Raw genomic sequence first — 15,745 nt, forward strand, 5'->3', positions numbered from 1 at the left:
CTGGTGAATAACTAATTCAGTATATAGGTATTTAAATAGCGAGTTGGGAACTGGCTGTTTAAACACCTACATCAACACTGAGAGCAGCTACAATGCAACGTCCCTCAATCATTTTTCTGTTTTCACCACTAGTGTTTCTCTTTTCAAAAACATTCTTTTACAATGTGTCAAAATAGCTAGTTTACCCATTACTGCAGTGCATATAAACTGCTTTAAAAGCAGCTCAATGCAATTCCTCAGGAATGTGTTTGTAATATGACTCAGGAAACCTTTGGAACTTAAACGAGCAGGTGTCTCACCCACTCTGGCCCACCCTAGAACAGCCAGAGCTCCATCAGCAGGTGGATCCTGCTGACCCGAATTCTAGGATCTATTAAACCATTCATTTCTGCAAGACAAATGTGCTGACACACCAGGCTGAGCCTCTCCTCTGAGGTTTGGTTTTGTGTGTGTGTCATTTTTTTTTCTTTCCACTGTGATTCTCTCATCTCTTATCTCTTTGTGCTCCAGTTTTACCATTGAACCTGAAGTATATAGTAAACCTTTCCAAAAACTAAATGTTCATCATATTAATTGTGGCTTCCAAATCCAGACTGCCCAAGTTCCCAAAGACATAACAGAAATGTGATCCTAAACTTCCACTGAACTCTTACGACAGTGTTTGGCCAAGCAAAGTTTGCAAGATGTTTACAGGAGTTTGTGTGTATTAGGGAAAATGGAGGGAAAGGTTAATAACTAAAGATATGCTTCTATATAAAGAGGTTTTTTTAGGTCAAAAAGCTCCAATGTCCAGGTTTTTTAAATAATTATTAGAATTTTCATTAAGAAATAATTTAATCAAAATATAACAGGCGTGTCCATCGTCAGTGCCAAATATGGGTTGCTATGAACTAGGGTGACGAAAAGTGGTCCAAGAAAGACTGAGTGTTTTCAAGGAGTTAACAATCTATACTGAAATCAAAACTAATGCAGAAAAAGATAAGCTAAAGCCCAAACAGGTTCCTATCAGTGTGTGGAATTTACTACAGGGCAACACTGCAATGACTTATATTTATAGTTAGACAAACAAGAAAGAGCTGTAGCCCCTGGGATCTCCTTTAGGATAAAAGAGGCCTGATGTTCAGCCAGCAAGCACTTACCCTACAGAGGCCTCCCAGATGTCTATCATAAGCTTCCGTTGCCCGTTCATTCCACTGCCATAGGGTTGTTAATAGGTTAAATATTATTCTGGGTAAAAGACTCTAAGGAAAGCAACACTGCTTAACTCCTGCTTTACTTATGTACTCACTACAGGATCATGATCATCAACCTTGAATAGACAGAATAAATAGCATTAAGTAAGCTTGGAGCAATGATTGCAGCTAAACATGTTGACTGCATTCAAATCTCCAGGTTCAAATAAATTACATCCCTGGATGCTTAAAGTGCTTTAGAGGTATGATCACAAAATCAACGTCAACAGTCTTTGAAAAATAGTGGAGAAGGGGAGAGATACCAGAACAATATAAGAAGACATTTTCTTTCCAAAAAAAAATGTGGGGGACGGAGGGGAGGGAGGAAAGGAAAAAAGGCAAATTTTAAGAACTGTGGAGTAGTGGGTTTAATCCTTATCTTCATTAACATTTTCTAATGAATTCTTAACAGTTGATGTGAATAAACTCTGACAAGAAGAACTGATTGCTGGGAGCTATATATTTCACTAAAAACAAGTAAATCCAAAAATTCATTTTTAAAATAAGACTAATCAATTAATGAAAGATATAACAATATTGTATCTGGATTCCACTATGGCATCAACATGTCTTTAATGATATATTTATGGATTTGATGAGTAAGATGGAAAAATAGGAACTAAAATTATAAATTCATCTATTGAGGCAACAGGGATCTAACCTTGACCATTTTTTTGTCAACTATGTAAGAAAAAAGTAAGCCCAGGTTTCATTTAAGTTAACCCTCATAGAAATTAGAGCATTTAATAAACAAATTTAGGGAAATGATACTGATTTAAAAATTAAAATAGTAGAGAGAAAAACTAATTTCACCAGCAGAAAAAAAAAAATCCATGATGTTGAAAATTTTAGATTGGAAACTAGCAAGAGAGTTATTGATGATATTTATAGAAACCAGAATGAAAACCCTAACTTCTTTTGTTTGTTTGCATACCCAGTCATCTCAAGTTTATTGCATTTTAGGAGAAAGTCCTTTTACCATATAAGAAAGGCATAATTTTTAAGTTTATTATCTTCCAAGTTTATCATCTTCTGTTTTGTCCTCAACCCAATGATCACCTATTCCTTCTAGAATTTTTCAGAGGTGAGCAACTATTCACAGTTCTTTGTTCTTAAGCTGTTATTTCAGACCATTAGCTTCCTCTGGGGCCCCTGACTGTCTTCTAGTCTTCCAATCTGTCTTCTACATTGCTTTCTGGCAAATAAAACTCCATTTTAAAAGGCGATGCCTGTTAAAATTCTACTCAAAATTTCTTAGAGGGTCTTCACTGAATTCTGAAGACCACCAGAGACAGAATTGGTCACAATTTTCCTTTTGGCTTAATCTACAACTTCCCAACATAAATGTTATAATTCTGTTCATGTAAACCATTGCCATTCTTCAAAGCTGAATTGTGCTTCCATAGCCTTTATCTTTCCTTTTCAGGAATGATCGCTGTCCATGATTCTTGGTTACTCAGAGCCAACCTATCATTCAGTTATTAGCAAGGGGGGCTTCTACCTTCTACAAACCTGTGCTTCTCAGTTTGGGCACTCAAATGGCACTTTGCAAATGTGTCTCACTCTTCCGGGCCAAACTGTGTCTTCTGTAACCTGTGTGCTCTAAGTGTGCACATATGATTGACAGATAAGGAGCACTCATGAACACATTGATTGAAACTTTTAAAAAGGGCCAGGCGCGGTGGCTCACGCCTGTAATCCCAGCACTTTGCCAGGCTGAGGCAGGCGGACCACCAGAAGTCAGGAGTTTGAGACCAGCCTGGCCAACATGGCAAAACCCCGTCTCTACCAAAAATACAAAAATTGGCCCGGCCCAGTGGCTGTAATCCCAGCTACTCAGGAGGCTGAGGCAGGAGAATTGCTTGAACCCAGGAGTCGGAGGTTGCAGTGAGCCGAGATTGTGCCACTGCAAAAAAAAAAAGAAAAAAAAGAAAAACAAAAAAAAATGTAAAAAGGAGAAGCAAGAAGAAAGAAAAAAAGGAAGGGAAAGAAGGAGGAGGGTCTGACGGAGAAAAGGAAGAAAGAAGAAAAATTAAAAAAGAGAGAAAGAAAAAGAAGTGAAAGGAGTCTTCCCTTAGTCTTCCTCTGCTGTCTGAATTTTGTGTTTTCTATTAAATGTTTACCTTAAATTGTCAAATTTTCCATCCTTTTTGCATATCATGTGCCATTTGCTTTACTTCTTGATTCTTATCTAAAAGATAGTCTCACATATTTATCCTCCTCACACATCCCTAAGAACCTATGAGGTCACGTTAGACTTACTGCTGCTTAACGAATGGGAATTTAGGCTCGTACAGTATTTTCCCTTCTCCTAGTTACTTTACATACATCTACTCATGTTTTTCAGAAAAAAAGACTCCACCGAAGATGACTTACCTCCATCATCAATGTGTGGCAGAAATTGGGAATTAGAACCAATGTTTTTCTGCAACAATATTCTTCCTCTCTGCTTTGTACTCACTTTTCTTCCTCGCTCTCTCTACCTCCCAAGAGTTCTGTCATATCTTTTACATTTCAGTTTTCTTTTTAAAGAAATAATAATTTTTTCCTTCTGTGACATTTTTCTGACCTTGAAATAAAAGACTTCAAAAAAAAAATCCTGGAACCGTTTATTTCCTTACATTTAAGCTTCCCACCACCTACTCTTGCTCATGTTTCTGATTTTAATCTGCTTCTTACACATTTTGTCTTTTTCTTCAAAATCCCAAAATATGTAATTAACAAGCAGAATGTTCAGTCAATGGCCTGTACGTTTTCTGTTCTCAATACCAAACTTCCAGGTTCTCAGCACCATCTTTTCCATCCTTCCTTCCTGGGCCTCAGTGCTTGCCCTTGGCTCTGTGGCCCCCACTCTGCTGTCGTGAGTTGTCCCCTCCTCCTGTGCAGTCTCCTGTGACCCTTCGGTAACGCACAATCCACACGCACACACGAAGGACCTCTATTCCTGTCTGTGTTCTACTGGGGCAGGAAAATCAATCCAGTAGGTCACAACTGGCATGTCTTTAAGTGAAAAATATAGAAAATAATATAAATAAATAGAAATAAAAAAGAAGGCTGGGCGCAGTGGCTCACACCTGTGGTCCCAGCACTTTGGGAGGCCGAGACGGGCAGATCACGAGGTCAGGAGATCGAGACCGTCCTGGCTAACACTGTGAAACCCCGTCTCTACTAAAAATACAAAAAATTAGCCGGGTACGGTGGTGGGTGCCTGTAGTCCCAGCTACACGGGAGGCTGAGGCAGGAGAATGGCATGAACCCGGGGGACAGAGCTTGCACTGAGTGGAGATCGCCCACTGCACTCCAGCCTGGGCGACAGAGTGAGACTCCATCTCACACAAAAAAAAAAAAAAAAAGAAATAAATAAAAATGAAAATACCAGCATGCCTCACAAAAGATAAATATTGTTCTATGAAACTTCTGTTTTAGTCGTCTGTGTGTGGCTTGTGGGAGGAGCGTTAGCTGGTCACTGTGTAGATGTATATTTCTTAGTATAAGTCACAGGCAAAAATGTTTGAAAAACATCATCCAACCCTACACTCTTCTTTGACTTATGGCTTTATGTTGTTGTTACTCTTTTTCCTCTTCTTTTTCTTCCTCCTTACCCCCCTCCTCCTCTTTCTCCTCTTCTTCTTCTCCTTCTTTTTAAATTCCGAATCTCCTATTTTTGTGAAGTGTAGCCCCTGAGTTTGCCTTCAGTACTCCTTCACTCTCTCTCAGTTGCGTATTCCCTGTGGATGTCTCAATGGACTGAAGCAGCAGCACAGAATTTGGCATCTAGTAGGTGCTCAATAAGTGTTTGTGGCCAGAATGAACCAAATAAATGAACGAGTGGAGGTAGAGGTAGATTAGCTTACACCAAAGCTAATCAAACAAAACTTCAAAGTATCTCATTTGCAGCTGTCCCCTCTAAGGCCCTATAACTGATATTATATTTATAATTTTGTATTATTTTTCTCAAAGAGCATTCCTCCAATTTATGGAAGCTTTAAATCCCATAAAAACTGGTTCTGCAGCCAGGTGGATGAATGGAATGCCTATAATAAAACAATATTGTAAAGTTCAATCTACACAGTATGTTTTATCCAAAGATGTTTCAGTCAGCTGGACAAAATGCAGCAGTAACATCACTGGCAGGAGGGAGCGCTCTGTACCATTTGGCATCTTTTATCCCCATTTGCAAGTTTCCCCTCTCTTTTGCTTTTCACACCCAGTGCTCTGCTTGGTGCAAATCCTGCAGCTCTTAGCAGAAGGCTGACTCACAGATTTCCACCCTGCCTCAGTGGCTGCCATCACTCCATGCTCCACTCCCTTTGCCCATAATGACCTCATTCAGGACACCTGAATGAGGAGAGCAGCAAAGTCTGGTGGGTGCACCATCAGTGGCCCTGGGCTCTCACCTCTGTGCTTTCAGAGCACACACAGCGGGGGAAGATTCTCCCCTGATTTCCCCACCAAAGGAAGCAGCTGAGCCTATGTATATAATGAGGGTCACCACAAAGAAAGGACGTTGCCCCCAGTGAGGCTGTGGTTGGTCCCCTCTCCCTCTTGGACAGACACTACACACATGTTGTGTGCAGCTTAGAATTTGAATGGGAAGGAATGTGAGCCAGAGGAAAACCTGGAGACTGTCCAGTCTACCCCGTTTTACAGGTAAGAAGACTGAGGCCCTGGAAAATTAAGAAACTTGCTTGGGATCTCACAACATGTTTGGGAGAGTGAGACTGGACTAGAGCACATATCTCCTTGGCTGATGCACTGTTTTTCTACTGTGTGAAAGGTTCTCAAAGTGATCCCTTGACCAGAAGCATCAACATTACCTAGGAAATTGTTAGGTATGCAAATTCTCCATTTTCATCCCAGACTCCTGCATCGGGGTGCAGATCAGACTCTGGATTTTGACAAGCTTTCCCCATGATTTAATGCTCTCTTGAGGTTAAGCACCACTGCACTATACAATGTTTCCACTCATTAAAATGAGCCATTTACCTAATGCTATGGTTTAAATGTGTCTTACAAATTTCAAATGTTGGAAACTTAATCCCCAAATTCATACATTGATTGGAGGTGAGGCCTTTGAAGGGTAATTAGGATTAGATAAGGTATAAAGGTGGGGCCTCCAAGATGGGTCTGGTGGTTTGGAAGAGAGACCTGAGCTGATACACATGCTCTTGTTCTCTTGCTATGTGGTGCTTTCCACAGTGTTATGAAGCAGCAAGAAGGCCCTCCTCAGAAGCTGAACAGGTGCCAGTGCCATGCTCTTAGACTTCCCAGCCTTCAGAACCATAGGCCAAAATAAACCTTTTTTCTTTTTTCAATTACCAAGCCTGCAGTATTCTGTTATAGCAACAGAAAATGGACTAAGACATCTAACAGCTGAACTCCTGATTCTGTAACACATCAGATAAAAGTCATTTTTTTAAAGATTAAACAGCCCTTTAAATACCGTTCTTATATGAAAATTTCCTCCCAAATTAACAGCTTCTACTCTTAGACATTCATTTCTTCAGTCCAGCCATTTTACCCTAAAAACTTCTGTTAAAAGGCAAATAAATAACATTGGTAAAACAATAAATAGTAAAAAAAAAAATTATAATTTGAGAATCAATAAGAATAATAGTAACTCTCACTGAATTCTTATTCAAAGCCAGGCACTGTACTGCTTGATAATTTGTTATATCAGCAATAATCCTCAACTTCTTATAAACTGATTTTTTACATTAGTCTAATGATTTAAATGCCAAAATCTAAAGGGCTGATAAGTATTAAAGAAAAGAGACAGGGTTGGGGAGCATATAAGGCCCTGGGCAGGGGGCGAAGAGCCCATAGAAAGTTCCCCAGGAGAGGGTCTGGGTCACCAGGAAGCAAGATGACGGCCAAGGTATTCAGTGAAAGATATTCAAAGAGGGGTCAGAGCACTTAAACCAGAGTTGGAAGAGGGCTACTAAGCATAGTGGTGTATGCTGTGCACTGCACAATTCTGGAGGACAGAACTAACAGAAAAGCAGTGATGCTGAGCCCAAACTCCATATACTTCAAACCTGGCTGCCAGTGGCTGACTTTTCCCTGAAGATTGGGTCCTTAAGCTAGGCCACCATGAGGTATCAATGAGACTATAGTTCTAGCCACACAGTCTCACTCAAACTGAAGGATTGTGGGGGGCCAGGGGGGTGGCAGGGGGCGGAGATGGTATAAGGTTTGTTAATTTCCTAAACCCCTCACAGAGCAAGCCCACGGCAGGTCTTCATTCCATTGGCACATCTTGGGACAAGTTGAAGAAAGAAACCTAAAGCTCATTTTCCCCAACCTTTCTGCCCTTGATCCCCACAACATGGGCATCTCAAAGAAAAGTGCTGTAAAATGGTGTGATTTTTAAAAATTGTTTGTTCTGCTATACAAGTAAATTTAAATCGAACTCATTTGTAGAATGACTCATTGTTCCCAGCTGGGCGCGGTGTCTCACGCCTGTAATCCCAGCACTTTGAGAGGTTGAGGTGGGTAGATCCTGAGGTCAGGAGATCAAGACCAGCCTCGCCAACATGGTGAAACCCTGTCTCTACTAAAATACAAAAAAAATAGCCGGACATGGTGGCATGTGCCTGTAGTTCCAGCTACTTGGGAGGCTGAGGCAAGGGAATTACTTGAACCCGTGAGGCGGAAGTTGCAGTGAGCCAAGATTGCCCCACTGCACTCCATCCTGGGTGACAGAGCCAGACTCCATCTCAAAAAAAAAAAAAAAAAAAAAAATCGGATTGCTTCCCTAAAGTCTCTGAAAAGCATGAGACCTCCCATGTAAACCAGAAATAATTTGGATTTCAAAGATCAAAGCTGAAAGTTGCCATGAACTATAGCAGAACACCAACCACTCTTGGATATGGTCACCATTGCTTTGAGGCTCAAAAGCTATGAACTGATCATATTTTAGGTCTTGAGGTAATCCACAAGACACTATAATTTCTTTATGTTTGTGTCATCTTCCTCTAAGTTAGAAGCATTGAGGATTTCAGTCGTTCAAACAGGTTCTGGATAGAGAGGACTCTAGTAAACAACTGAGCCCTGAGTCAAATTCTTGTGCTGGAGGTTAGAACAGGGAAGAGGTAAAAAGTTCAAGATTCAATGGAAGAAAACAATGCATTGAAAGAGCTCAAAGGATGTGTGAGGAGACCAAGGGTGAAAATTCAGTTAAGGTTTAAAAGAATTTGAGAACAGATATCAAAGGAAGCTGTTGTTAAATTAGAAAAAGAGGTAGTAACAAATGGTATGGGCTACCTCTCAAAGGCTAGCAATTGCTATCACATCTCCACTCTTAGTTTCTCAGTGTTACTTGTTTAGTTTATCATTACTACTGCTCACAATAATCATAAATTTGAAGGTCACTTTCATCTCCAATTCCTCTGACTCCATGAATAAGAACAAGAGCTACCCCTTATGCAGCATTCATGGTGTGGCAGACAGTGTGCAACATCTTAATGAAGTTAAGCCTCATAATGACCTAGTGAGGCCAGTGCTTTTGAACTCCAGAGGCTGTATTTATAACCATAGCTCTGCACTGCCTAAACCCTGATGCCTTGCGTAAGACAAACGGCAGTGCTTATCCTTGAATCCTGCAGGAGACATCTTGCACTTTGCCAGTGGAAACCAAACCCACCTCGTTGACACCTGCTGCCCAAGAGGAAATTCCAATGCCATTGCTTTGTGTCTTAAAATGAAAAAAAAATCTACTTATAATTATTTATTAAAATGTATTCTATAGGTCGGGCACAGTGGCTCACACCTGTAATCCCAGCACTTTGGGAGGCTGAGGAGGGCAAATCACCTGAGGTCAGGAGTTCAGGAACAGCCTGGCCAACATGGTGAAATGCCATCTCTACTAAAAGTACAAAAATCAGCCAGTTGTGGTGGTCTGCACCTGTGATAGCAGCTACTCGGGAGGCTGTGGCAGGAGAATCGCTTGAACCCAGGAGGTGGAGGTTGCAATGAGCCGAGATCGTGCCACTGCACTCCAGCCTGGTGACAGAGTGAAACTCCTCCATCTCAAAAAAATAAATAAAATAAAATCCATTCCACAGCAACTCAATGTCATAAAACAGTATTTGAAGATAAGATTGCATTGGTTTGCTAGGGAAACCATAACAAGGTACTTACACAGAATGGGTGGCTTAAGCAACACAAATTAGTTTTATCACAATTCTGAAGGCTAGAAATCAAAGATCAAGGGGTCAGCAGGGTTGGTTTCTTCTGACGCCTCTCTCCTTGACTTGTAGGTGGCTGTCTTCTCTTCGTGTCTTCAGTGTCTTCACGTGGTCTTCCCTCTGTATACTGGTGTCCAAATTTCCTCTTCTTGTAAGGACACCAGCCAGATTGGATTAGGGCCCACTCTAATGATCTCATTTTAATTGAAGTAATTATCTCTTTAAAGACCCTATGTCCAAATGCAGTCACATTTCAAGGTCCTGAGGGTTAGGACTTCAACATATAAATTTGGGGTGGGGAGGACATAATTCAATCCACACAAAGGTCCCTGGGGTGAATTACTTCATCTTCTTTTCCTTACATCAGAATTAAGTGGCCTTATCTGCACCTATGGATATTTCCTAGAATCAGAACCCACAATACCATCTTCATTTTCATCACCTTCAGTCAGCAGTCACTGCCCTTGTTTCACATCTCGTGTTGGGTAAGGAGCTGCTGTCATTCCCAAAGTGAGTCATAAGCCCATTGTGTCACTACAGCACAACACCTATGAGTATAAAGCCTCATTTTAGAATTTTCCAACTTATTGCTAGATATTAGCTCTAACCAGATCCTCATTTCTATCATTATCAGGAAGTTATATTTTAGAAGCCAACTTTAAAGGAAACCACGTGATCTGAAATCAAAAGAATTCATTTTGATTTACCTTTTTATTGATTCATTTCTACATTGTCCTGGATTAGTCACTAACTGAAACTTATTTCCACAGAGGACACTATCTAAGAATAAACATTCTGCTTATTCAGTTTGCAGCAGCACTAACAGGTCATGCCCAAGTAAGTATATTAAGATAAAATCTAATTTTAAGAATGCTATAATACTATAAACATAGTTGCAATTTTCTCCAAAAATGTTTACTGAAAAAATAGATTGGGAAGCAATTCATATGATGAACACCTAATCGTGAACATTTAACTGTTCAAGATCCAGATAGGTTATTTTGTAAAGTAATGCATGCTATATTGCCATTTGTACTTGTTAAAATTTACAGTTACATAAATCAGCTTAATGAAATGGATATCTTGCATGTGTTTCAAGCATTTAAGAAATGATCAGTGTCTGAAATTTGAATCATGCATGAAATGGATATTCAGCTAAGCTGGTCTGACAAATCTACTACAAAACCACTTGGTAAAATGATTGCACTGAGCCTCAACTAAATCCAAAATAAACCAGATTAAACCTACAATTTCAAAAAAAAAAATGAAATCCTGTGATTCACAAGAAATTTCATATTAAAAATTTCAAAATTTCTTGAATTCTATGAAATGAAAAAAAATTGTTTTCTAATAAAGAGCAGTTGGGATATTGACTTATTAAGCTCTTATAAAAAGATGTGAGTCGAAATTGCAAAACTGTTCAAAAAACTTGAAGTTTTCTCAACAGGATGCATGTAATAATTCAATTGATTAATACTTCAAATTTGATATACATGAACTATAAATGTGGAATTGTAAAGAAAAGATTAAAAATAAATTGGTTTAAAATTTAAAAAGTGCCAGGCACGGTGGCTCAAGCCTGTAATCCCAGCACTTTAGGAGGCCGAGACAGGCGGATCACAAGGTCAGGAGATCGAGACCATCCTGGCTAACCCGGTGAAACAAGGTCTCTACTAAAAAATACAAAAAACTAGCCGGGCGAGGTGGCGGGCGCCTGTAGTCCCAGCAACTTGGGAGGCTGAGGCAGGAGAATGGCATAAACCCGGGAGATGGAGCTTGCAGTGAGCTGAGATCCAGCCACTGCACTCCAGCCTGGGCGACAGAGCGAGACTCCGTCTCAAAAAAAAAAAAAAAAAAAAAAAAGATTAAAAAAAAATTTTAAAAGTGTGAAAGGATGGGTAAAAGTTAAAAAACTAAAAAGGCAATGGTACATACTACTTTAAAAACTGGCAAAAGAAACAAAAAAAGTGTCAAAGCAGAAAATAATTTTAAGATCTGAAAGAAGTCGATACGAACTGAATGAAGTCAGATGTGTTGGCTTAGGCCTATGATCGCAATTACTCAACAGGCTGGGACAGGAGGATCACTTGAGCCCAGGAGTTTGAGACCAACCTGGGCAGTATAGTGAGACCCCATCTCAAATGAAAATAATATGAACAGAACATATATGTATGTCCCCAATGCATAGGGACAGAGGCTTGGAAGTGAAATTGTGTTGATTGAAAACATTTGTATGTAACCACTTCATGCCCACTAACATGGTTATATATATATATATATTTGAAATTTGGCACCTCATTAGGAAATACATTTTCTGGATATTTAACATTTAATAAGAAAATTATACCACCTTATGACCATTAGCAATTTACTTACAGAATGTGACTTAAAATACTGCTATAAAGACAGCAAAACCATCAACTAATTAGTTTCATAGAACCTTCCAAATCTATTAAAACAGTCCCACTCAATAAAAACTGCTGTAAGAGTTGAAATAAACATACTTTTTGGTAAATAGCTAAGTTCAGCAATTTGATCATTAAGTAAATTGATCTGGGGCATTATGACCCAGAATCAAAAATTAATTCCTGAGACTTCTTGTCTAGCCCACCCTAACATTTCTTTACTGTTCTTTCCTGGTCATCTCCTCCTCTGATTCTTTCCATATTGATACAAGCCTGTAGAAGATGGGGCCCCAAGAATTACACAGTTTGAATTTTATCCCAATGCATAGGGATAGAGGCTTGGAATTGTGTTGATTGAAAACATTTGTATGTAACCACTTCATGCCCACTAAGATGGTTATAATCAAAAAGACACACTGTTATAGGTGATGTGGAGAAACTAGATCGCTTGTTCATTGTTGATGGGAATGTAAAATGATGCAGCCACTTTGGAAAACAGTTTGGATTCCTCGAAATGTGAAACATAGCGTTACTATTTGACACAGCAACTTTCCTCTTGGGTGTCTACTGGAGAGAATTGAAAACATACATCCACACAAATGGCTTGTATACACATTTTCACAGCAGCATTATTCATAATAGCCAAAAAGTGAAAATGATCCAAATGTCCACCAACTAATGAATGGGTAAACAAAATGTGGCTTATCCATGCAAAGGAATATTATTCGGCCATACAAGGAATGAAGTACTGACACATGCTAAAATGCAGATGGGGCATGAAAACATTACACTAAGCAAAAAAGATGGTCACAAAAGGCCACATATTATATGATTCTATTTATAGGAATATCCAGAATAGACAAATCCATATAGAAGGAGAGTACATTAGTGGTAGCCAGGAAGCAGGGAGGGAAGAACCAGGAATAACCTCTAAAGACTACAGGGTTTCTTTAGAGGTCATTTAGAAAGTGCTAAAATTGGCCGGGCGCAGTGGCTCATGCCTGTAATCCTAGCACTTTGGGAGGCCGAGGCGGGCAGATCACAAGGTCAGGAGATCGAGACCATCCTGGCTAACACAGTGAAACCCAGTCTCTACTAAAAATACAAAAAATTAGTCGAGCGTGGTGGCGGGCACCTGTAGTCCCAGCTACTCTGGAGGCTGAGGCAGGAGAATGGCGTGAACCCGGGAGGCGGAGCTTGCAGTGAGCTGAGCTTGTGCCACTGCACTCCAGCCTGGGCAACGAGAGAGACTCCGCTGCAAAAAAAAAAAAAAAAAAAAAAAGAAAGTACTAAAATTAGATGGCAGTAATGGTTGCACAACTCTGTGAATATACTAGGAACCACTGATTTGGACACATTAAAAGGGTGAATTTTATGATATATGAATTATATCTCAAAAAAGCTGATACATATATATCAGCTGCTGTATATCTATATGTACATACATATATAAATAATTCGTTCTTTTATACTTGAGTTTGGGATTAAGATATATTTACAAAAATAAAGTTTATATAAATGAGACCACACTATTCATGCTGTTTTGTAACATGGCATTTCATGCAAAAGTAGTCTTGGATCTTTTTCCTTGTTGATGAAAACTTATATATGTTATCTTTTTTTTCTCTTTTTTTTTTTTTTAAGACGAAGTCTCGCTGTGTCACCCAGGCTGGAGTGCAGTGGTGCGATCTCGGTTCACTGCAACCTACACCTCCCGGGTTCAAGCAATTCTCTGCCTCAGTCTCCCAAGTAGCTGGGATTACAGGCGCCCGCTACCATCCCTGGTTAATTTTTGTATTTTTAGTAGAGACGGGGTTTCACCATCTTGGCCAGGCTGGTTTTGAACTCCTGATCTCGTGATCCACCCGCCTTGGCCTCCCAAAGTGCTGGGATTACAGGCATGAGCCACCGCTCTTGGCCTATATGTCATCTTTTTAAAGAGCTCTCCAGTATACCATTGCATAGTTCTACCATGATTACTTAATCATTTAGATCATTTCCAGAGTTTTGGTAAAGCAAGAACACAATTAGGTACACACAGACATACATATACACACATATGCACACATAAACCTATATATTTGCATACTTCTTCAATTATTTTCTAAAGAAAAATCTCCTAAATAATAATTTTTTTAATAAAAGGCTCCTACAAGTGGGATTTCTGGATACCTGCATGTTTTAGACGTTGATCCATAATGTTAAATTGCCTTTCAACTGTTTTTAAACAGTTGAAACACTGTTTTAAATCAGTTTACACCATCCCCAGGTGTGATAGAGAACGCCCCTTCCCCCATTTACACCTTCATCATCAATGCTGAGTTTAATCAAAGGTCTATTTTTTCTTAATCTTCACCAATCTAAACTCTAACAAAGGATTAGTCGTTGCTTTTATTGGCATCTATTTGATTACTATTGAGGTTGAATATCTTCCACATACATTTTTGTCATTGGTAATTCCTCTTCTATGTCTCTTGCCATTTAAAAAAATTGGAGGCTTTGTCATTTTCTCATAACTTGAAAGTTCTTTTTGTGGAGTAGCATTGTTAACCCCTTATCAGATGTTTTGAAAATGGCTTTTCCTACCAAAAATGACTTCACAGCTTGATTGAAATACATGTTCCCTGTGAAGCTGGAAGGGTTAGAGCATTAGCGCCATCTTTGACTAGAGATCTTAATAAAATGAAAGGGACGAAATTGAGTTTCTTGGCAGCTAGCGAGCTTCTTGTCATTGGAAATGTTCAAATGTAGACAAGTTTACCATCTAGCCAGGATGTTGTCAGAGGCAATTCAAACATCAGAAGGGTGGTTGGACCAGGTGACTTTAATGATCTCTCCCAACCCCGAGAGTGTAGGAGTTTGTGAGTGAGACAAATATTTAACTTCATGAAAGCAAGCCACTGCACCTGTGATAACAAGTGAGGAATTGATTTCTGTCACACACACAGTGCAAAAAATAAAAATAAAAAAATAAAAAATCCTTGTAGGAGTGGAATAGCCTGAGCTCAGATGCCAGCAAAAGGCATGGGTGTGTGTGTATCTATGTGTGAGTGGATGTCTGAATGGGTGTCTATGCGGGAGTGTGTGTGTGTGTCAACGTATGTACGTGTGCCTGTAAGTATGTCTATAAGTGCACATGAAGGAGGGAGGTATGGAGGAGAAAAGTGCATGTTGGCTAAAATTACATTTCTGTGTATTGCAGTACAATTTTTTTCAATGTAATGAGAAGTCTAGAGTAGAAAGTCAAAGGAAGAACAGACTTCTATTTTCAAAGAAAAAGGGAAATGGTTATACTTCCAGAAAAAAAAGAAAAATAGAAGAAAGAAGAAACAACAACCAACCAAACAAGTGAACACTGCTATTTTTTCTTACGTCTTTCTCCTATCTTCTATATTTTGACTTTTTTTTTACTCAGCTGGGTAACTGCTTCAATTCTTTACCTTGTTTCAAAGAGGCAGCAGGTTCCGTTTGATAATGGAAATCAATTAGTAATAGCTGTCATTTATAGACATTGAACCAAGGATGTATGTCTATATGTGTGTATTTTTTTTCAACTCCATGAAAGAGGTATTATTAATCCCATTTTATAGGTGAGGGACTGGGGCAGAGAGAAGTTAGGCAACTTGCCCAAGGTCACACAGCTAGTAAATAGCAGAGTTAAAATTCAAACTCAGACAGCCAGGTTCCACAATCCAGCATGCTAACCCCTACTCAGCACTACCTGTTACCCAGCACAATGGTTATGTTAGGCTTCACAGTCCATAGTAGACCTGGCTTCAAATACATGCTCTGACATTTAAAAGTTGTGTGACTTTGGAAGAACCATTTCCTTGTTCAGAGCCTCAGTTTCCTCCTTTATAAAATGGCACTAAGCTGGGTGTGGTGGCTCCCCGCTGTAATCCCAGTTACATGGGTGGAT

This window comes from Macaca fascicularis, chromosome 18 (assembly GCF_037993035.2).
Source record: "Macaca fascicularis isolate 582-1 chromosome 18, T2T-MFA8v1.1".
NCBI lineage: Eukaryota > Metazoa > Chordata > Mammalia > Primates > Cercopithecidae > Macaca > Macaca fascicularis.